The sequence below is a fragment of the Bubalus kerabau genome, chromosome X (genome assembly GCF_029407905.1).
Source record: "Bubalus kerabau isolate K-KA32 ecotype Philippines breed swamp buffalo chromosome X, PCC_UOA_SB_1v2, whole genome shotgun sequence".
NCBI lineage: Eukaryota > Metazoa > Chordata > Mammalia > Artiodactyla > Bovidae > Bubalus > Bubalus kerabau.
The window spans coordinates 125,634,769-125,658,797 of record NC_073647.1 but is presented as its reverse complement, the minus strand read 5'-3'; positions in this window follow the sequence as shown (position 1 = coordinate 125,658,797).

Below are 24,029 nucleotides of genomic sequence, written 5' to 3'. Positions count from 1 at the left end.
CTATCATTCTTTAACTTTAAAAAAAATTGTTTTTAACTCCTTAGAACTTCCCTGGTGGCTCAGACGGTAAAGCGTCTGTTTACAAAGTGGGAGACCTGGGTTCGATCCCTGGGTTAGGGAAGATCCCCTGGAAAAGGAAATGGCAATCCACTCCAGTACTATTGCCTGGAAAATCCCATGGACAGAGGAGCCTGGTAGGCTACAGTCCATGGGGTTGCAAAGAGTCAGACACGACTGAGCAACTTCACTTTCATTTTCATTACTCCTGTAATTTTCATTTTTATAACCTACTATTACTTCATGGGTAATAGATGGGGAAACAGTGTCAGACTTTATTATTTGGGGCTCCAAAATCACTGCAGATGGTGACTGCAGCCATGAAATTAAAAGACGCTTACTCCTTGGAAGGAAAGTTATGACCAACCTAGATAGCATATTCAAAAGCAGAGATATTACTTGGCCAACAAAGGTCCATCTAGTCAAGGCTATGGTTTTTCCTGTGGTCATGTATGGATGTGAGAGTTGGACTGTGAAGAAGGCTGAGCGCTGAAGAATTGATGCTTTTGAACTGTGGTGTTGGAGAAGACTCTTGAGAGTCCCTTGAACAGCAAGGAGATCCAACCAGTCTATTCTGAAGGAGATCAGCCCTGGGATTTCTTTGGAAGGAATGATGCTAAAGCTGAAACTCCAGTACTTTGGCCACCTCATGAGAAGACTTGACTCATTGGAAAAGACTCTGATGCTGGGAGGGATTGGGGGCAGGAGGAGAAGGGGACGAGAGAGGATGAGATGGCTGGATGGCATCACTAACTCGATGGACATGAGTCTGAGTGAACTCCAGGAGTTGGTGATGGACAGGGAGGCTTGGCGTGCTGCAATTCATGGGGTCGTGAAGAGTCGGACACGACTGAGCAACTGAACTGAACTGAACTATTACTTTGCAAAAAAAAAAAAAAGAGAGAGAGAGAGAGACCCTATTTTTTAAAGCAAACTTCACATATATATATATATATATATATATATATATATATTTTATAATTTTTGTGACTTTGCTTTTTTTTCTTTAATATTGTTTTGAAAATCCAACCTGTACTCTAGATTTTTAATCTTTGATTTTTGATATTTGTTATCAATTTTGTACCTTTAAGAACCCAATTTTCAGTACCCATTTTTACTTGGGAGCAAGATTACTGGCTTGACTGCTCTCTCCCCCTTGGGACTCTCCTTTTTCTCCACCAGGTCGCCTCTATCTCCTCCCTCCCCCTTCTCTTCTCTACCCAACTCTGTGAATCTCTTTGTGTGTTCCGGATGGTGGAGAACACTTAGGGAACTGATTACTGGCTGGATCTGTCTCTCTCCTTTTGATTTCCCCCCTTTATCCTCCTGGCCACCTCTGTCTCCTTCCTCTTCTCTTCTCTGTATAATTCTGTGAACATCTCTGAGTGGTCCAGACTGTGGAGCTCACATAAGGAAGTGATTACTGGCTAGCTTGCTCTCTCCTCTTTTGATTCCACCTCATCTCATCTGGGTCACCTCTATCTCCCTCCTCCCTCTTCTCTTCTCCATGTAACTCTGTGAACCTCTCTGGGTGTCCCTCACTGTGGAGAAACTTTTCATCTTTAACCTAGATGTTTTATCAATGGTGCTATATAGATGGAGAAGTCTTGAGGCTACTGTAAAGATAAGACTGAAAACCAGAAGCAGGAGGCTTAAGTCCAAATCCTGAGAACACCAGAGAACTCCTGACTCCAGGGAACATTAATCAACAGAAGCTCACCAGACGCCTCCATACCTACACTGAAACCAAGCACCACCCAAGGGCCAACAAGTTCCACAGCAAGACATACCATGCAAATTCTCCAGCAACACAGCAACATAGCCCTGAGCTTCAATACACAGGCTGCCCAAAGTCACTCAAAACACATTGACATCTCATAACTCATTACTGGACACTTCATTGCACTCCAGAGAGAAGAAATCCAGCTCCACCCACCAGAACACAAACACAAGCTTCCCTAACCAGGAAACCTTGACAAGCCACCCATCCAACCCCACCCACAGTGAAGAAACTCCACAATAAAGAGAACTCCACAAACTGCCAGAATACAGAAAGGCCATCCCAAAGACAGCAATATAAACAAGATGAAGAGACAGAGGAATACCCAGCAGGTAAAGGAACAGGATAAATGCCTACCAAACCAAATAAAAGAGGGAGAGATAGGGAATCTACCTGATAAATAATTCCGAATAATGATAGTGAAAATGATCCAAAATCTTGAAAACAAAATGGAATCACAGATAAATAGCCTGGAGACAAGGGTTGAGAAGATGCAAGAAAGGTTTAACAAGGACCTAGAAGAAATAAAAAAGAGTCAATATATAATGAATAATACAATAAATGATATCAAAAACACTCTGGAGGGAACCAACAGTAGAATAATGGAGGCAGAAGATAGGATAAGTGAGATAGAAGATAGAATGGTAGAAATAAATGAAGCAGAGAGGAAATAAGAAAAAATGAATTAAAAGAAATTAGAACAGTCTCAGAGACCTCTGGGACAATGTTAAATGCCTCAACATTCAAATCATAGGAGTCCCAGAAGAAGAAGACAAAAAGAAAGACCATGAGAAAATACTTGAGGTGGTAATAGTTGAAAACTTCCCTAAAATGGGGAAGGAAATAATCACCCAAGTCCAAGAAACCCAGAGAGTCCCAAACAGGATAAACCCAAGGCAAAACACCCCAAGACACATATTAATCAAATTAACAAAGATCAAACACAAAGAACAAATATTAAAAGCAGCAAGGGAAAAACAACAAATAACACACAAGGGAATACCCATGAGGATAACAGCTGATCTTTGAATAGAAACTCTTCAGGCCAGGAGGGAATGGCAGGACATACTTAAAGTGATGGAAGAAAATAACCTACAGCCCAGATTACTGTATCCAGCAAGGATCTCATTCAAATATGAAGGAGAAATCAAAAGCTTTACAGACAAGCAAACGCTAAGAGAATTCAGCACCACCAAACCAGCTCTCCAAAAATGCTAAAGGATCTTCTCTAGACAGGAAACACAAAAAGGGTGTACAAACTCAAACCCCAAACAATAAAGTAAATGGAAACAGGATCATAGTTATCAATAATTAACTTAAACGTAAATGGGTTGAATGTCCCAACCAACAGACAAAGACTGGCTGAATGGATACAAAAATAAGACCCCTATATATGTTGTCTACAAGAGACCCACCTCAAAACAATGGACACATAGAGACTGAAAGTGAAGGGCTGGAAAAAGGCATTCCACGCAACTATAGAGACCAAAAGAAAGCAGGAGTAGCAAAACTCATATCAGATAAAATAGACTTTAAAACAAAGGCAGTGAAAAGAGACAAAGAAGGACACTACATAATGATCAAAGGATCAATCCAAGAAGAAGATATAACAGTTATAAATATATATGCACCCAACATAGGAGCACCACAATATGTGAGACAAATGCAAACAAGTATGAAAGGGGAAATTAACAATAACACAATAAGAGTGGGACACTTTAATACCCCACTCACACCTATGGATAGATCAACTAAACAGAAAATTAACAAGGAAACAAAAGCTTTAAATGATACAATAGACCAGTTAGACCTAATTAATATCTATAGAACATTTCACCCCAAAACAATGAATTTCACCTTTTTCTCAAGCGCACATGGAACCTTCTCCAGGATAGATCACATCCTGGGCCATAAATCTAGCCTTGGTAAATTCAAAAAAATTGAAACCATTCCAAGCATCTTTTCTGACCACAATGCAGTAAGATTAGATCTCAGTTACAGGAGAAAAACTAGTAAAAATACCAACATATGGAGGCTGAACAACACGCTGCTGAATAACCAATAAATCACAGAAGAAATCAAAATATACATAGAAACGAATGAAAATGAAAACACAACAACCCAAAACCTGTGGAACACTGTAAAAGCAGTCCTAAGGGGAAGGTTCATAGCAATACAGGCATACCTCAAGAAAAAAGAAAAAAGTCAAATAAATAACCTAACTCTACACCTAAAGCAACTAGAAAAGGAAGAAATGAAAAACCCTAGAGTTAGTATAAGGAAAGATCTTAAAAATTAGGGCAGAAATAAAAGCAAAAGAAACAAAAGAGACCATAGCAAAAAATTAACAAAGCCAAAAGCTTGTTATTTGAAAGTATAAATAAAATTGACAAACCATTAGCCAGACTGAACAGGAAACAAAGGGAGAAAAATCAAATCAAGAAAATTAGAAATGAAAATGGAGAGATCACAACAGACAACACAGAAATACAAAGGATCATAAGAGACTACTATCAGCAATTATATGCCAATGAAATGGACAATTTGGAAGAAATGGACAAATTCCTAGAAAAGTACAACTTTCCAAAACTGAACCAGGAAGAAATAGAAAATCTTAACAGACCCATCACAAGCACGGAAATTGAAACTGTAATCAAAAAGCTTCCAGCAAACAAAAGCCCAGGTCAGACAGCTTCACAGCTGAATTCTACCAAAAATTTAGAGAAAAGCTAACACCTATCTTACTCAAACTCTTCCAGAAAATTGCAGAGGAAGGTAAACTTCCAAACACATTCTATGATCACCATCAATCACCCTAATACCAAAACCTGACAAAGATGCCACAAAAAAAGAAAACTACAGGCTAATATCACTGATGAACATAGATGCAGAAATCCTTAACAAAATTCTAGCAATCAGAATCCAACAACACATTAAAAAGATCATACACCATGACCAAGTGGGCTTTATCCCAGGGATGCAAGGATTCTTCAATATCCACAAATCAATCAATGTAATACACCACATTAACAAATTGGAAAATAAAAGCTATATGATTATCTCAATAGATGCAGAGAAAGTCTTTGACAAAATTCAACATCCATTTATGATAAAAACTCTCCATAAAGCAGGAATAGAAGGAACATACCCCAACATAATAAAAGCTATATATGACAAACCCACAGCAAACATTATCCTCAATGGGGAAAAACTGAAAGCATTTCCTCTAAAGTCAGGAATAAGACAAGGGTGCCCACTTTCACCACTACTATTCAACATAGTTTTGGAAGTTTTGGCCACAGCAATCAGAGCAGAAAAAGAAATAAAAGGAATCCAAATTGGAAAAGAAGAAGTAAAACTCTCACTGTTTGCAGATGACATGATCCTCTCCATAGAAAACCCTAAAGACTCCACCAGAAAATTACTAGAGTTAATCAATGAATATAGTAAAGTTGCAGGATATAAAATCAACACACAGAAATCCCTTGCATTCCTATACACTAATAATGAGAAAATAGAAAGAGAAATAAAGGAAACAATTCCATTCACCATTGCAATGAAAAGAATAAAATACTTAGGAATATATCTACGTAAAGAAACAGAAGATCTATATATAGAAAACTATAAAACACTGGTGAAAGAAATCAAAGAGGACGCTAATAGATGGAGAAATATACCGTATTCATGGATTGGAAGAACCAATATAGTGAAAATGAGTATACTACCCAAAGCAATCTATAGATTCAATGCAATCCCTATCAAGCTACCAATGATATTTTTCACAGAGCTAGAACAAATAATTTCACAATTTGTATGGAAATACAAAAAACCTTGAATAGCCAAAGCAATCCTGAGAAAGAAGAATGGAACTGGAGGAATCAACCTGCCTGAATTCAGGCTTTACTACAAAGCCACAGTCATCAAGACAGTATGGTACTGGCACAAAGACAGAAATATAGATCAATGGAACAAAATAGAAAGCCCAGAGATAAATCCACACACCTATGGACACCTTATATTTGACAAAGGAGGCAAGAATATACGATGGAGAAAAGGCAGTCTCGTTAACAAGTGGTGCTGGGAAAACTGGTCAACCACTTGTAAAAGAATGAAACTAGAACATTTTCTATCACCATACACCAAAAATAAACTCAAAATGGATTAAAGATCTAAATGTAAGACCAGAAACTATAAAACTCCTAGAGGAGAACATAGGCAAAACACTCTCCGACATAAATCACAGCAGGATCCTCTATGACCTACCTCCCAGAATACTGGAAATAAAAGCAAAAATAAACAAATGAGACCTAATTAAAACTAAAAGCTTCTGCACAACAAAGGAAACTATAAGCAAGGTGGCCGGGAGCCGGCATATTGCATATTGAGTGCATATTGCATATTGCATATTGAGTGCAGCATTTTCACAGCATAATCTTTCAGGATCTGGAATAGCTCAACTGGAAGTCTATCACTGCCAGGAGCCAGCGTGAGGAACTCCGCCCATGGCAAAGGTCATGAGGAAGGAGGCTCGGCATACGCAAAGGCGGGATCGAGCCTCAGGAGTCCCCCTGGAAATTCTCGAGCATCTACCCCCAAAACCAGAGTCTGCCTACTTTCTGCTCTGTGCTTTCACCTATACCTCTGACTTTACGGGGGCTGTCCCCCACTACCTCTCTCTGAAAAAAGAGTTAACTTACAGTTCCAGTTAATAAAGTTCCTGGGTGTGATAGTGTTTCAACCTACAAACTCCTTTGGAAGTCCTCTAGCCTGCCTGAATAGGTTTTTCCGGCCACATGTGATTGCTCAGAGCCTCCCAACTGTGAGAGGCATGAGATGTTCTAAACTGTCTAAATACAGATTCCTTTGAGCAGTTAAAAGATTGATTAGAAATTGTATTGGTGAAGGGTTTTTCACTTGTTGGGCCAATGTTTGCTGCTAAGTCTCCATATCCCTTACCTGCTGTGTCCCTGGCAGTGTATTGATTAATATAATTGGTGTAAGTAGTAGTTTAATGTTTGTAACCTTGGACCCTTGAGTTAATTCTTTTTCTTATTATAGCCCACCACACCTTTGCCCTATAGGAATGCAACTTTAATGCTTTTGGAGGGTGGCGCTTGACTAATCACCTTTAGAGAAAAATAAGTTTTCTGAAGAAAGGGTCTTAAAATGTTAACAGGCCTCCGGGCCAGAAGATGATGCAAATCACCTAAACTTTTGCATATGATAAGTTTGCAGGAAGAAACCCTGGCTTACTGCATGACTCTACCCCTTCCCCCATTATCCTCTATGCATAACTTAAGGTATAAAAACTACTTTGGAAAATAAAGTGTGGGCCTTGTTCACCAAAACTTGGTCTCCCCATGTTGTTCTTTCTCTCACCTTCTGGCTGAATATTTCAGCCTCTTTTCTCCACTGAATTTCCTCACTGAGCTATCCTCATTCTATTACTCTTTATATCTTTGATGAATATTTAAATAAATAGGTCGCTGATGCCGTCTCTCCTTCAAATACCCTGGATCAGCCAGGGCTGGACCCCGGCACAAGGTGAAAAGACAGCCTTCAGAATGGGAGAAAATAATAACAAATGAAGCAACTGCAAAGACTTAATCTCAAAAATATACAAGCATCTCCTGCAGCTCAATTCCAGAAAAATAAATGACACAATCAAAAAATGGGCCAAAGAACTAAACAGACATTTCTCCAAAGAAGACATACAGATGGCTAACAAACACATCAAAAGATGCTCAACATCACTCATTATCAGAGAAATGCAAATCAAAACCACATTGAGGTACCATTTCACGCCAGTCAGAATGGCTGCGATCCAAAAGTCTACAAGCAATAAATGCTGGAGAGGGTGTGGAGAAAAGGGAACCCTCTTTCACTGTTGGTGGGAATGCAAACTAGTATAGCCACTATGGAGAACAGTGTGGAGATTCCTTAAAAAACTGGAAATAGAACTGCCTTATGACCCAACAATCCCACTGCTGGGCATACACACTGAGGAAACCAGAAGGGAAAGAGACACGTGTACCCCAATGTTCATCGCAGCACTGTTTATAATAGCCAGGACATGGAAGCAACCTAGATGTCCATCAGCAGATGAATGGATAAGAAAGCTGTGGTACATATACACAATGGAGTATTACTCAGCCATTAAAAAGAATACATTTGAATCAGTTCTAATGAGGTGGATGAAACTGGAGCTTATTATACAGAGTGAAGTAAGCCAGAAAGAAAAACACCAATATGGTATACTAACACATATATATGGAATTTAGAAAGATGGTAATGATAACCCTGTATGTGAGACAGCAAAAGAGACACAGATGTATAGAACAGTCTTTTGGACTCTGTGGGAGAGGGCGAGGGTGGGATGATTTGGGAGAATGGCATTGAAAGATGTATAATAGCATTTGTGAAATGAATAGCCAGTCCAGATTCGATGCATGATACAGGACTCTCGGGGATGGGAGAGGGGTTCAGGATGGGGAACACGTGTACACCCGTGGTGGATTCATGTTGATGTATGGTAAAACCAATACAATATTGTAAAGTAACTAGACTCCAATTAAAATAATAAATTTATATTAAAAAATTAATAGTGAAAGTGAAGTCGCTCAGTCGTGTCTGACTCTTTGCGACCCCATGGACTATAGCCTACCAGGCTCCTCTGTCCATGGGATTTTCCAGGCAATAGTACTGCAGTGGATTGCCATTTCCTTCTCCAGGGGATCTTCCCAACCCAGGGATTGAACCCAGGGCTCCCGCATTGTAGATAGACGCTTTACCGTCTGAGCCACCTAATCTGAGTTATATTCAATTATGTAATTTGGAATGACAAATCATAACTTTGACTTCTACTTTTTATTTTTTTCAAGCAGAATAAGAGCTCTCATACTGAATTTCTGATTAGAACTCATACCCTGTAGGTGGCTCTCATGGTCTGTTAGTGTTACTGAATCAACCTATCTGTTCATGATCTGTTTTGAAACTTTGTTTCTGTCTTCAAAGTAAACAAATGGTTTTAGCATACATAAATCAGCACTGCCATGTACTTAGTCACATAATTACATCTATACATATATACTTTTGCCCATAATTAAAACTGGGTGTTTAGACATATACAGGAAAAGTCATAAAATGATGTTATAGTCATGAACTTTCACTTTAAAAAAAAGGAAAACTGGTACAGAGCTGTTCCTCCAGCAGTCTCAGCTCTGGAGACAATCCGTGCGGACAGAACGCTCAACATTCAGGGGTCAATAAGCAGCCACCGGCTGAGGTCAACTGACGCAAAGAGGCAGAGTCTTCAGGCTGAACAAAGCCAAGGCAAACTTAGTGCCTGCGTCGTCCTTGCAGCCTTCGCAGACTGCAGCTAGCTCAGAATTCAGTTTGGGGGGCTCTCTGCTTAGCTCGCAAAGGTCATGAGTTACAGTCGTCCTCCTCCCAACGTGGGCGACTTGATCTCCCTCAAGGTGGACAACCTGACCGACCACATCTCTCACCGCACCCTAAGGCGCATCTTCGAGAACTATGGGCCTATCAGTGATGTGTACATCCCCCGGGACCGCTTCACTCAAGAGTCCCGTGGCTTTGCCTTCCTCTGCTTCCACAACAAGCGCCACGCCGAGGAGGCCATGGACGCCCTAGACGGGGTAATGCTGGATGGCCATGTTCTGCAGGTGCAGATGGCACGCCATGGTTGCCTCCTAGATTTCCACCAAGGCCGCAGCCAGGAAACTCCTCCCCAGAGTCTAGAACGCCAGAGCCACAGCCCGAGGCTTGGTCGCTGCCGCAGGTCCAGCACCAGGAGCTGATCGCCATCTCAGGCCCAATCTCACTTCAGCTGCTCAAAGTCTCCATCTCGTTCCTGTGATAATTCTCCATCATCCTCGAGATCAAGTTCCACTGGAAGTACCAAGTCCTCCTCAGAGTCCACATCTTCCTCAGCAACCACATCAAGGTCTAGATCCAGAAGCCTTCCACCAAGAAGAAAGTACAGGTCCTGAGGACAATCAAAAAATCCCTCCAGGTTTCCAGAAGAGGAAGGAGCAGTGTCATATTAGAATAATAAAGAATTAATGAACAACCTGAAAGCTAGGAGCGGGGTGTGTGTGGAAGGGAATGAGAGGGACAGCAGGGGGAGAAGATCAACATCTCAGGTGATCAGACAGACTTTGAAATTACCTACTGTCTGTTGAAAAGGTTATTCTTTAACACATTGTGTAACTTTTTACTTGTTTCGAATTTTGCCTCAAGTGGTAAAATTCATTTCATAATGGTATTTTGTTTCTTTTATTCACATATCTTTTAAGTTAGTGAGATGAACAACTTTGTTATTGGTTTGAATATTTGAGGTAAAGTTTCATTTATCTTTATATACTGCATTTTCTTTGAAAGTAAACAGATTGTTATCTACTTTGTGGCCTCTAGACTTAAGAAAATGTGTGTAGCCTTTTCTTTTAGAGTAGTCAAAGACAGTCTAGTGATTGACTCTTCATTGCCATCATTCTTTTAAAAATAAAGACCTACTTGAAGTTATTATAAGTATATGTACATGTGTTATTTACCTTTGGATTTAAATGGTAATCTGGATCTGCATCGATACAGAGAAATTTAAGGTGAAAATATTTTTTTAAAGAATTATTTATCAAACATATTTCTAGTTTCATGTATTTTTGTGCAGTAGACTCAGTTGTACAACAGTTGGGCAATGATGGTTGACTGTTAAGGTGGTGTTTTGTAGTCCAGAATGCTTGGCTACTTCACGTTTTCTGCTGATTGCTCCTATGTAAAGATAATGTGCTGTGCAGAAACAAATGGTTATCCAGTTTGTTAAAAAGCTTGACAACTGTACTTGCACTCACCCAGGCCCAGACCTCATATATATAAGGGAGCCTACAGTGAACACATCTAGCAGGTGAATTTAAAAGTAAATGTGTCTTTATTTTTTCCTTTCACACCCAAAGTGGTCAATCTGACCATCTTCAGTTACGAACTTAAATATGAAAGATGCTAAGAATTTGTTATTTTCTACGTGCTAATAACATTCAATATCTTTTTGTTTATGTATGTACTGTATTTTTCTGAACAAATATTTTTCCTGGTGTTTCAAAAAATTTTGTTGTGATTATATTCTCATTCATAAAAGTATGAAACAGAAAAGATAATTGAGGTCATAGATCTCACATGTGTTATAAACAAAGTTATCAAAACAATTAAGTATCAACTTTCAGAGATCCAAGGTATAAATATAATTTAGCAAGTTAAAATCAATGTCACACACATCTGCTACTACCTTATGGCTTTGATCCCCAAGCTGGGTCTGACTTTACTGTGGCTCTGCTCTGAATCTTTTTGAATTGTCTTCTTTGGCTCAATACTCTATTTTAACTTACTGGCTTTGAATGAATATTTTGGGAGACAGTTAATCCTAGCTTGACTTTGGAATTTATCTCAGCATTACTGAGATAAATGGTCCTAACTGTAGCCTCACTCAACCATTCCTCTTTAATTCATGGTTGCCAATTTGACACTCTGTTTAAGACATTATTTCCTTTTTTTTATTTTCCAATTTTATTGAAAAATAATTGACATACATCCCTGTATAAGCTTAAGGCATGCAGAATGATGGTTTGATTTATATATCTCAAGAAATGATTACCACAATAGGTCCAGCCAACATCCATCTGCTCATATAGATACAACAAAAACAAAAGAAAGAAGAAAAGAGAGGAAAATAATTACTCCTAGTGAGGGGAATGCTTAGAATTTACTTTGTTAATAACTTTCTTATATATCATATAGCAGTGGTAGCTATAGTCATGTTGTACATTACATCCCTGCTGCTACTGCTAAGTCACTTCAGTCATGTCCAACTCTGTACAACCCCTTAAATGGCAACCCACCAGGCTCCACCATCCCTGGGATTGTCCAGCAAGAACACTGGAGTGGGTTGCCATTTCCTTCTCTAATGCATGAAAGTGAAAAGTGAAAGTGAAGTCGCTTAGTCGTGTCTGACTCTTAACGACCCCATGGACTGCAGCCCACCAGGCTCCTCCATCCATGGGATTTTCCAGGCAAGAGTACTGGAGTGGGTTGCCATTGCCTTCTCCAAAATTACATCCCTACTACTTACTTATCTTATAACTGGAAGTTTGTACCTTTGACCACATAGCTCTAATTTCCCACCCCTCCTTCCCCTACCTCTGGTAAACACTAGTCTGATCTCTTTTTCAAGGAGCTTGGTATTTCAGCTTTGTCTTTGTCTTTTTTTTTTTTTAAGACTCCACACAAAGTGATATAATAAAATATTTGTCTTTCGCTGTCTCATTTTCAATTCTCACTCACTGCCCAATTCTCTTTGTCTGAGAAACTTACTAAATTAAACCATGAAAAATCGATTCAATTTTCACATATTAGAATTTAAGAAACTGGAGTCTAGAAAGAGTAAGTATTTGGGTAAATAATGTATTAATGATTAGAATTCAACCCAGGTCTCTGAAAGGTTGTTGTTGAATCATGTGAATACACCGGGATTCTTGGCCCCCAGAGGAGAAGAATTCAATCCAGGGCCAGAAACGAGGCTTGATCGCTCAGAGCTTTTGTGTAATAAAGTTTTATTAAAGTATAAAGGAGATAGAGAAAGCTTTTGACATAGGCATCAGAAGGGGGCAGAAAGAGTACCCGCTTGCTAGTGTTAACAATGAGGTTATATAATCCAAAGAATGTCTGGAGGTTGTAAAGATCTCATCAGACCTACTCCCATAATTTACATTTTAAGGTAACACTGTCCTCAGGCAAGATATATCCTTGTAAAGACCAGGTCTACTCCCATAATTTACATTTTAAGATAACAGAAGGTTGAATCCAAAGACTGTCCTTAGGCAGGATACATTATTGTTATATAATCCTAAGGAATGTAGAGAAGGAAAAAAAAGTTTGTCCTTTCTTCCTCCTTGAGAATTCCAGACCCCTCTTTCCTTGGGGACCCCTAGACTCCCTATCAACCTGCCTAGGAAATGACTCTCTCATTCCCCCCTTTTCTTTTAAGAGAATTATGTTGCCTAGGGAAAAGGGGCATCGTTCTCATTCCATAACTACTTCCGAGCTGACAAGGGGCGTTGTCCCTAAATTGGTGAGGCAACATATTCTCCTAATCCTCATATTGAGGATATCTGATCCAGGGGCCCCAAATAGTAGCTGGAGGAAGCTACAGCAGTAGCAGGAGTTTGAGCAACCATTTGTAACTTAAAAGCTTTCATGTGGCTAGAAACAAATCCAGTTATACAATTACAGATGCAGGCAACATAGTCATTAAAACAAGTTAAAATCAAAATTAAAAGTCACATTATGTCCATAGTTAAAGTGCAAAGTGTTGCACCAGTCCATTTTAGGGTTGGTAGATGTCATCAGATGAAGAAGAGGCATTGCATGTGATTGTTGTTGAAGGTATTCACAGACTTGGAGAAAGTCTTTTCCTTGAAGTGGGGATGTCCACCATGGGAAGCCTTCCACTGATGAAGAGGGGAGTGCTCCACAGACCCAGCAGTTAGACCGATTGTGGAATGCAGCATAGGAGTGAGCCCAAGACAGGAAGGCATTGTCTTGAGGATCCAACGGCAGACTCAGGATTTTTGGAGTCAGCAGAAGTAGACTCACATAGATTATCAGGCCCATCCGCTGCCCTTTGCTTAACTCTAGACCTCAGGTCAGGGCCACAAGCTCCGCTAACTGAGTACTGATTCCCTGGGGGAGAGATTTTGCTTCCAAAACCTGTTCAGCAGTCACCACAGCATAACCTGCTTTACGCTTTCCATCCTGAACAAAAGAACTGCCATCTGTAAATATTTCCATGTCAGGATTGTCTAATGGGGTATCCTTTAGATCCTCCCGAGCTGCATAGTTTAAAGTTAGGAATTGAGAACAATCGTGATCAGGTGTTTCATTTTCCTTCTCAGGAAGGAAAGTGGCAGGATTTAAATTTCCACAAACTTTAAGCTTAATTACTGGTCCTTCTAACAACAATGACTGATACTTAAGAGGCCTACTGTCTGTCATCCAAATATTAACCTTAGAATTTAAGATTCCACTCACATCATAAGAAGTCAGTACAGTAAGGTTTTGTCCATTAATTATTTTTAAAGCTTCAGGTGCTAATAAAGCCATTGCCCCAATTACTCTTAGGCAGTGGGGCCACCCACGTGAAACTACATCTAATTCTCTGCTTAGATAAGCAATAGGTTGCTGGTGAGGCCCTCGGGGTTGTGTCAAAACTCCCAATGCCACATCTTTTCTTTCAGTGACAAACAAATTAAATTCTGACCCTGTGGGCAAGCTCAGAGCTGGAGCTTGCAGGAGAGCAGTCTGAAGAACCTTAAAAGCCTTTTGAGTTTCTGGAGACCAAACCAGTTTGTCGGTTTGGGCCTGCTGAGTTTCAGCTATAAGTTTATATAAAGGCCGGGCAAGTTCCCCATAACCCAGAATCCAAATGCAACAGTAACCTGTGATTCCCAAAAATCCTCTCAATTGTCTTAAAGTCATAGGTAGGGGATGATTTAGTATCGGTTTAATTCTCTCAGGGCCTATGGCCCTAGTCCCTTCTGATATGATTAGGCCCAGATATCTAACCAATTGTTGACAAAGCTGAGCCTTTTCTCTTGATGCCTTGTAACAGTCTGCCAGAAAGTTTAAGAAATCTTCTGAGGCTCGCGAACAAGCTTCCTCTGTCTCAGTACAGAGCAAAATATCATCTACATATTGTAACACCACCGCTTCAGAGCTATTAAAGTTTTGTAGATCCCGTGACAAACTTTGTCCAAATAAGTGAGGACTGTCACGAAATCCCTGGGGCAAAACTGTCCAGGTTAACTGAGAAGCTGGCTGCGTAGGGTCTTCAAAGGCAAATAGAAATTGACTTTCTTCCGCCAAAGGCACTGAATAGAAGGCATCCTTTAAATCAATTACTGAGAAATATTTGGCCCGTTCAGGAATTTCAGACAATAGAGTATAAGGATTAGGCACCACGGGATGTAAAGGAACTACAGCCTCATTTATTATTCGTAAATCTTGAACTAGTCTCCATTTACCATTTGATTTCTTTATACCCAAAATAGGAGTGTTGCAAGGACTGTTACAGGGAATTAATAGTCCCTGCTCCTTTAAATTTTCAATGATGGGTTTTAACCCTTCCTTAACTTCAGGTTTCAGTGGATACTGTTCTTATGTGGAAATACGTGCAGGTCTTTGAGCTTAACAACTACAGGAATAGCATTTTGTGCTCGACCCACAGATTTTCCATCCGCCCATACTCTAGAATTTACATTTTGTTCAACTAAAGGGAGAGAAAGGAAGGGCTCCATATTCATGAAAACAGAGGCATGGACCTTGCTCAGTATATCCCTTCCCAAAAGGGGTGAGGGAGATTCTGGCACGATCAGAAACTCGTGTGAAAACAGCACAGAATCCCAGTTGCAAGATAAAGAATAACTGAAATAATACCTTTTGGCTCATCCAGACAGTCCCATTACGGAAGCAGATCGGGAAGAAAGTGGGCCAGGGGCTTCAGTAAGCACAGAATATGTTGCTCCAGTATCTAAAAGGAAATCGACGGATTGGCCCCCCACAATTATTAATACCCGGGGTTCCTCAGGTGTAATTAGGACGGGAGCTTGTGTGGGGACCCCCGGGCACCTTCAGTCCTCATTGTCTTGAGAGTCTGACCCCGGAGACCTACGCCTCTGGGGGCAGTCTCTCTTCCAGTGTGGTCCTTGGCAGACCGGACATGGAGCCAGGGGCGGCTTAGATGCCTGAGGGCAATCCCGCTTGAGGTGCCCCTCCTTTCCACAGTAATAGCAAGCCCATCCCTTTTCACCTGGGCCCCTCTGGCATTTTTCTCAGGCTGTTTAAGAACATTTTTCATAGCCATGGCGAAGGCTTCCGCCTTTTCCTTTGTCTTTTTTTTTTGCCTTTTTTCTTTTCCTCATATTCCCTACCATAATAGACTGTCTGAGCCAGTTGTAACAGAGTATCTAAAGACTGATTTGGTCCATACGCCTGTTTTAATAGCTTACAGCGGATATCTGGAGCCGACTGAGTGAGAAATCTATCCTTTAAGATCACTTTTCCCTCTTCACTTTCGGGATCAATCTCAGTGAATCTGCAAAGGCCTTCTCTCAGTCTATCTAGGAATTTACCAGGAGCTTCCTTCTCCTCCTGTTCTATGTCTGCCAATTTGCCATAGTTTAAAGGCTTAGAACGTGCCTGCCTAAGTCCTTCAAGAATACATCTAACAAAATGACTCTGATCCCATCTTCCTTTAGCTGTGTTGTAGTCCCAGTCTGGTTCTATAGTTGGGACCGCCTGATTCCCAGTGGGGAGGGCTGCTATCTCGTTCTCCCTCTTCCCTACTGATTCATTACCAAGCCATTCATCTCCATAAGCAACCGCTTTTCCCAAAACTCAAGTCTTTGACTCGGGAGTCAGCGTTTGTCCCAAGATATACATCACATCCTTCCAAGTGAGGTCATAAAGCAGAGTAACACCTTTAAAAGCTCTAATATATTTTTCTGGGTCCTCTAAATAGTCTCCCAGATCCTCCTTGATTCTTTGTACTTCTTGATAAGAGAAACGCTTATTAACTCTCACAGACTGATTATTTCTCCCAGTGGGTGTTTCATAAAAAGGCAACAGCTTGTGTGGCTGTTCCTCAGTCTCTTTGGCTGCTCTGCACATATGATCCCAGGGATAGATTGGAGAAACCTGTTTTTCCTCTTCTCTTTGTCTCCTGTCCTCCATCTCATCTCTTACTTCGATGGTCTGAGTTTCTACTGAAACCAAAGTAGTCTGAGGTCGTACTGAGACAGGAGTTGTTTGGACCTCCATGTGGGCAGTTTGAATCCCAGTTTGGAGTCCCTGGTATGGGGGCAAAGTAAGAGGACAAGAGGGAGCTGAAGGTTTCATGCCCAAATCTATACCCTTAGGACATAAGTCTGGCATATTTCGCAGAGAGAAAAAGGGCAACACATATGCTACTTCTACCCATTTCCCTTGTTCCTTACAGAACTGGTCTAATTGTAGAACAGTATTATGCTTAACAGACCCTCCAACTGGCCACCGTTTGCTTCCAATGGATACTGTGGCCATGCAGTATCACATAGGAAGACCAGGTGTATCTTCTTTAAGCCCTGGGGATCAAATCTATCGGAGTTTTTCAGGATACAGCTCAAAGGAGTGAGGCTGGACTTGTTAGTTCCCATCTGTAAGAGAAAAAAAGTGACTAAGGCCATTTTTCTACCAGAGGCATCCCTCCCTGCTCTAGATGGGGGTGTAGACAGACGTTACACCAAAAGCTTTTCCTTCCTGGTGGGACTTAGTCTGTCCCTTACCAACACAGGCACCATACTCGTCCCTCCTGGTTCTACCACCAAGATGGGGTGGGGATGTACCAGGGGTAGACCTGATAGCATCCCTACTTGACGTCCAGCTCTTCACCTTTAACCTTTCTTGCCTCTGATGTCACCCGGGGTGAATCAGAGTAACCTTCTGGAATGCCTCCCAAGCTAAGACCGCTGTGGGAAACATTCGTCACCTGAGTGCCTGTGCACAACCCTGAGTATTTCCTGACCACAATAAGACTGATGTGAACATAAAACTGAGATGTTCTTTCCAAGCATCACCACACCAGTATAACAGCCTCCTCTGATCTACTAAGAGCCGGCATTACCAAAGAAAAAAACCCATTGCAGTCCCAATCTGAGTAACCTTTAACCTCAAAGATGTTCTGGGAGCTAGAGCTCCATCTAGCTTCCGAACTTTCGATTCCTAGCGAGGCTAGGCGCTTTCTTGACTATCAATCCAAGTTTGGGACCTAAGCCACAGTACACAATAACAGTATAGATCACAAGTCCCTTGAAAGTCCATGATCCGATAGATTAGGTTAGTACTTCTAATTCCCAAGGAGTTATGAAATGGTCAAAGAGACCGAAAAGCTTGACTGAGAAAGGAGAGTTCAGTCCACATGCTTTGCCCATTTCTGGTCGGTTCCCGAAGGAGACATTGGGTGCCTCTTGGCATTGGCAGGTCGGTATAACGCCCTGACAGGTTTCTGCCATAAGCCCTATGAGATTACCGTGGAATCGCAGAGCAGGGCTCCTTACTTGCTTCACTCAGGGCATGCCATTCATTCACACAAGCACACGGTAGAGTTAGTAAAGCACAGCAGAAAACGTGTTTGCTAAGAGAACAAAGAACTAAAGCTCCAAGCATCCTTACCTTGTCCTGAAGGATCCCGGACGAGCCCCCAAGATGAAAGGTTGTTGTTGAATCACGCAAATACACCGGGAATTCTTGGCCCCCGGAGGAGAAGAATTCAATCCGGAGCCAGAGACAAGGCTTGATCGCTCAGAGCTTTTGTGTAATAAAGTTTTATTAAAGTATAAAGGAGATAGAGAAAGCTTCTGACATAGGCATCAGAAGGGGGCAGAAAGAGTACCCGCTTGCTAGTGTTAACAATGAGGTTATATAATCCAAAGAATGTCTGGAGGTTGTAAAGACCTCATCAGACCTACTCCCATAATTTACATTTTAAGGTAACACTGTCCTCAGGCAAGATATATCCTTGTAAAGACCAGGTCTACTCCCATAATTTACATTTTAAGATAACAGAAGGTTGAATCCAAAGACTGTCCTTAGGCAGGATACATTATTGTTATATAATCCTAAGGAATGTAGAGAAGGAAAAAAAGTTTGTCCTTTCTTCCTCCTTGAGAATTCCAGACCCCTCTCTCCTTGGGGACCCCTAGACTCCCTATCAACCTGCCTAGGAAATGACTCTCTCAGTCTCTAAATTCTCAACCCAGTCCTCTTTCCTGTATATTGAATGCCTCATTATATTGCCTTTAAATACATGGAATTGAAATGAGGTTTGGTAACATCAATTGTGATATTTAGGAAGAACTATTAAAAACAAGACTCCAAACAATAGTTTGAGATTTTTTTTTTTTTTTTTTCAGTGAGTAGCTCAGCTGGATCCTAGTAACAGAGACCTATTTCACTGAAATTTTGAAAGTTCCTCTGTAGTATGAATGCACTTTATCTCAAACTTTGAAGTCCTATAACACAATAGTTATTGTCTACAACTGATTTAGTCAGTTTGTCAGATAAAGAGAATTGAAAATAAGACAGAGAAAGTAAATACTTTATTATCTCACTTAATTGTGGAATCTAAAAAAACAAATAAATAAATAATAACCGGAAAACCAAGCTCATTGAAAAAGAGATCTGACTAGTGGTTACTGGTTATTACCCTAACCAAACATATTAAAACTTTTTAAATACAACACACACACACACACAAGTACACACCTATTCATGCAAATGAAGACTTTGCTAAACTTCAGTTTAGTTCAGTTCTGTTGCTCAGTGGAGTCTGACTCTTTGCAGCCCCATGGACTGCAGCATGCCAGTCTTCCATGTCCATCACCAACTCCCGGAGCTTGCTCAGACTTATGTCCACTAAGTCAGTGATGCCATCCAAACATCTCATCCTCTGTCATCCCTTCTCCTCCTGCCTTCAATCTTTCCCAGCATCAGGGTCTTTTCCAATTAGTCAGTTTTTCGAATCAGGTGGCCAAAATATTGGAACTTCAGCATCAGGCCTTCCAATGAATAGTTAGACTGATTTCCTTTAGGAATGACTTCTTTGATCTCCTTGCAGTCCAAGGGAATCTCAAGAGTCTTCTCCAAAATCATTGTTCAAAGGCATCAATTCTTCAGTGCTCAGCTTTTTTTATGGTCTAACTCTCACATCCATACATGACTACTGGAAAAACCATAGCTTTGAATAGATGGACCTGTGTTGGCAAAGTAATGTCTCTGCTTCTTAATATGGTGTCTAGGTTGGTCACAGGTTTTCTTCCAAATAGCTAATGTCTTTTAATTTCATGGCTGCAGTCACCATCTGCAGTGATTTTGGAGCCCAAGGAAATAGTCTCTAAATGTTTCCATTGTTTCCGCATCTCTTTGCCATGAAGTAATGGGACCAGATGCCATGATCTTTGTTTATTTTAATGTTGAGTTTTAAGCCAGCTTTTTCACTCTCCTCTTTCTCTTTCCTCAGTTCCTCTTCACTTTCTGCCATAAGGGTGGTGGCATCTGCATATCTGAGGTTATTGATATTTTTCCCAGAAATCTTGATTCCAGCTTGTGCTTCATCCAGCCTGGCATTTTGCATGATATTCTCTGAGAATAAATTAAAGAAGCAAGGTGACAATATACAGACTTGACATACTCCTTTCCCAATTTGGAACCAGTCCATTATTCCCTGTTGGGTTTTAAATGTTGGTTGTTTTCCTGCACACAGTTTTCTCAGGAGGCAGGTCAGGTGGTCTGGTATTCTCCTTATTTACAGAATTTTCCACAGTTTGTTGTGCTCTACACAGACAAAGGCATTGGCATAGTCAATAAAGCAGGAATAGATGTTTTCTTCTGGAACTCTCTTGTTTTTTTTCGATGACCCAACGGATATTGGCAATTTGATCTCTGGTTCCTCTGCCTTTTCTAAATCCAGCTTGAAAATCTAGATGTTCTCGGTTTACATCCTGTTGAAACCTCACTTGGAGAATTTTGAGCATTACTTGGCTAAAACGTGAGATGAGTGCAATTGTGCGGTAGTTTGGACGTTTTTTGGCACTGCCTTTCTTTGGGATTGGAATGGAAAATGACCTATGGCCACTACTGATTTTTTCAGATTTGTTGGCATATTGAGTGTGACACTTTAACAGCATCATCTTTTAGGATTTGAAGAAGCTCAGCTGGTATACCATCACCTCCACTAACTTTGTCTGTAGTGATGCTTCCTAAGGCCCACTTGACTTCGTAGTCCATGATGTCTGGCCCTAGGTCAGTGATCACAGCACCATGGTTATCTGAGTCATGAAGATCTTTTTTGTATAGTTCTTCTGTGCATTCTCCCCACCTTTTCTTAATATCTTCTGCTTCTCTTAGGTTCATACCATTTCTGTCCTTTAGTGTATCAGTCTTTGCATGAAATGTTCCCTTGATATCTCTAATTTTCTTGAAGAGATCTCTAATCTTTCCCATTCTATTGTATTTCTCTATTTCCTTGCATTGATCACCGAGGAAGGCTTTCTTTTCTCTCCTTGCTTTTCTTTGGAACTCTGCACTCAGATGGGTATTTCTTTCCTTTTCTCCTTTGCCTTTAGCTTCTCTTCTTAACTCAGCTATTTTTAAGGCCTCCTCAGAAAACCATTTTGCCTTTTTACATTTCTTTTTCTTGGGGATGGTCTTGATCACTGCCTCCTGTACAAAGTCACGAACCTCTGTCCATAGTTCTTCAGGCACTCTATCAGATCTAATCCCTTGAATCTATTTATACTTTCACTGTATAATCATAGGGGATTTGATTTAGGTCATACCTGAATGGGCCCTTGAATCTATTTGTCACTTCCACTGTATTATGGTAAGGGATTTGATTTAGGTCATACATGAATGGTTGGGCTTCCCTGATAGCTCAGTTGGTAAAGAATCTGCCTGCAATGCAGGAGACCCTCGTTCTATTCCTGGGTTGGGAAGATCTGCTGGAGAAGGGATAGTCTTCTTCAGTACCCACTCCAGTATTCTTGGGCATCCCTTGTGGCTCAACTGGTAAAGAAACCACCTGCAATATGGAAGACCTGGGTTTAATCCCTGGGTTGGAATGATCCCCTTGAGAAGGGAAAGGCTATCCACTCCAGTATTCTGGCCTGGAGAATTCCATGGACTCTCCATAGGGTCTATAGGGTGGCAAAGAGTTGGACATTACTGAGCTACTTTCACTTTCACTTTCATACCTGAATGGTTTAGTGGTTTTCCCTACTTTCTTCAATTTAAGTCTGAATTTTGCAATGAGCTCATGATCTCAGCCACAGTCGGCTCTGGTCTTGTTTTTGCTAACCGTATAGAGCTTCTCCATCTTTGGCTGCAAAGAATGTAATCAATCTGATTTTGGTATTGACCATCTGGTGATGTCCATGTGTAGAGTCATCACTTGTGTTGTTGGAAGAGGGTGTTTGCTATGATTGGTGTGTTCTCTTGGCAAAACTCTGTTAGCATTTTCCCTGCTTCATTTTGTATTCCAAGGACAAATTTGCCTGTTACTCAAGGTATCTCTTGACTTAGGCATCCTTAAAATCCCACTAGGGAGCTAATTGGTCATATAACATTATCTTACTCTTTATTAAGGTATTAGTGAAAGACATTTTAGTTCCCACCAGGGCCATTCTGTTTCTTAATATAAACCAAACGTTCACTGATACTTCACCTCAGGATATTTTATCTTCATATAAGAATTAAATGAGTATTACCGGGCCAAAGTATCAGAATACATTGTATAATAAATGAAATACATGCAAATATAAGGACATTTTGAGAGGATCTCAAGGTACAAAGATGTAGGAAATTTATTCACAATATTAACATTATATCAATATGTCATAACTACATTTTACTCATAATCAAATGAAAATGATTGCTCATTTCTTTCAACTTTACACAAGTTCAATGCCTAATAAATACTTATTAAATTAATGAATGACAGAAGTATTCTGTTTTCTTATTTTTTTATAAAAACTAAATCCAATTAAATTCAAATTATATGAACATATTAATTTTATAGGCTGGACAAAAAACAAATAAGTTTTACATGGCAACTTAATTATTAATTATTTATTTTCTCTACCAGGTTTTGGAGATATAATTGACATTGACATTTAAGACTAAGTTAAAGGCACACAGCATAATGATTTGATTTATGTTGGGCAGTAAGAAATTTTCCTTTACCCATCTAGATTCTTCCGGCTGCTCTAAGAAGTAAAACATCATAAGACAAATTAACCAGAAAAAAAAATCAAAGTTTAAAAACATGAACATATGGCTGAAACCCTCAACTTAAATACCATCTTTAACTAAAGACAAAAGAGGATGTCATGGATGGTATTTGAGACTTCAAAGGAAAGCAAAGTGGTTCATATAAAGACAGAAAAGGAAATGTTTGGTAAATGGGCCATGTAGACAATAGGACACAGAACGGTCTTAGCTCTCTAGGCTCTGCTGTGTTTTCCCCACCACAACTAGCCATATTCTTTGTAGATATCTCTGGTGATAGCTGTACTGGGGAATAGGCCCTTTATGTAAAATTTTTAGGAAGTTAGGAGTAAGGTCAAACTTTCTTCCTGAGACTTTTGGGCCTAGATTTTTTCCCTCCAGCTTGAAATAATCTACATGCCAAAGAAACATTTTGGGGTGGCAAGTTTTGTTCTCTTACACTTACATACATCATGAAATGATAACCATGATAAATTTAGCAAACATCTATCACCTCATTTCCTTGTGATGACAACTCTTAGGATTTACTCTTAACATCTCTCATATACAACATGATTAATGTACATTACATTCCTATACTTATTTATTTTGTAACTAGAATTATGCACCTTTTGACCACCTTCATCCAACCCCCCCCCCCCACCTCTGGTAACCACAAATCTTATCTCTTTTTCTATGAGTTTGTTTGTTTGTCTCTTGAAGTATACTTGGCCTACAACACTGTTTGTCTCTGGTGTACAACGTAGAAACTAGATATTTCTGTATATTATAAAATGATCACAAGCCTAGTTACCATCTGTCATCCTACAGAGATATTACATTACTATCGCCTATATTCTCCACACTGTACATTTCATCCCTTTGACTCCTTTATTTTAAACTGGAAGTTTGTACTACTTAATCTCCCACACCTATTTCACTCATTCCCTGACCACCTCCCCTCTATCAAATTACTTTTTGACATCTAACTATATCATCAACTCAATGGATATGAATTTGAGCAAGCTCTGGTAGATGGTAAAGGACAGGAAAGCCTGGCATGCTGCAGTCTTTGGGGTCACAAAGAGTTGGACATGACTGAGCAACTTAACAACTACTACTATATCATCAACAATCATATCACTCTCCTATGACAACTATTATGAGTTTTCCAATCATAAGCTTATAGTTTTACAAATGAAATACATTGTTTTAAAGATCTAAAAATCCTAAGGCACATCTAGCTTCAGGTACTTTTCAATTTTTTTTTTCCTCAAGTATCTTGTTTTTTCTGAATCTTTGTTTTCCTCTGTCTATTTATGCCAAT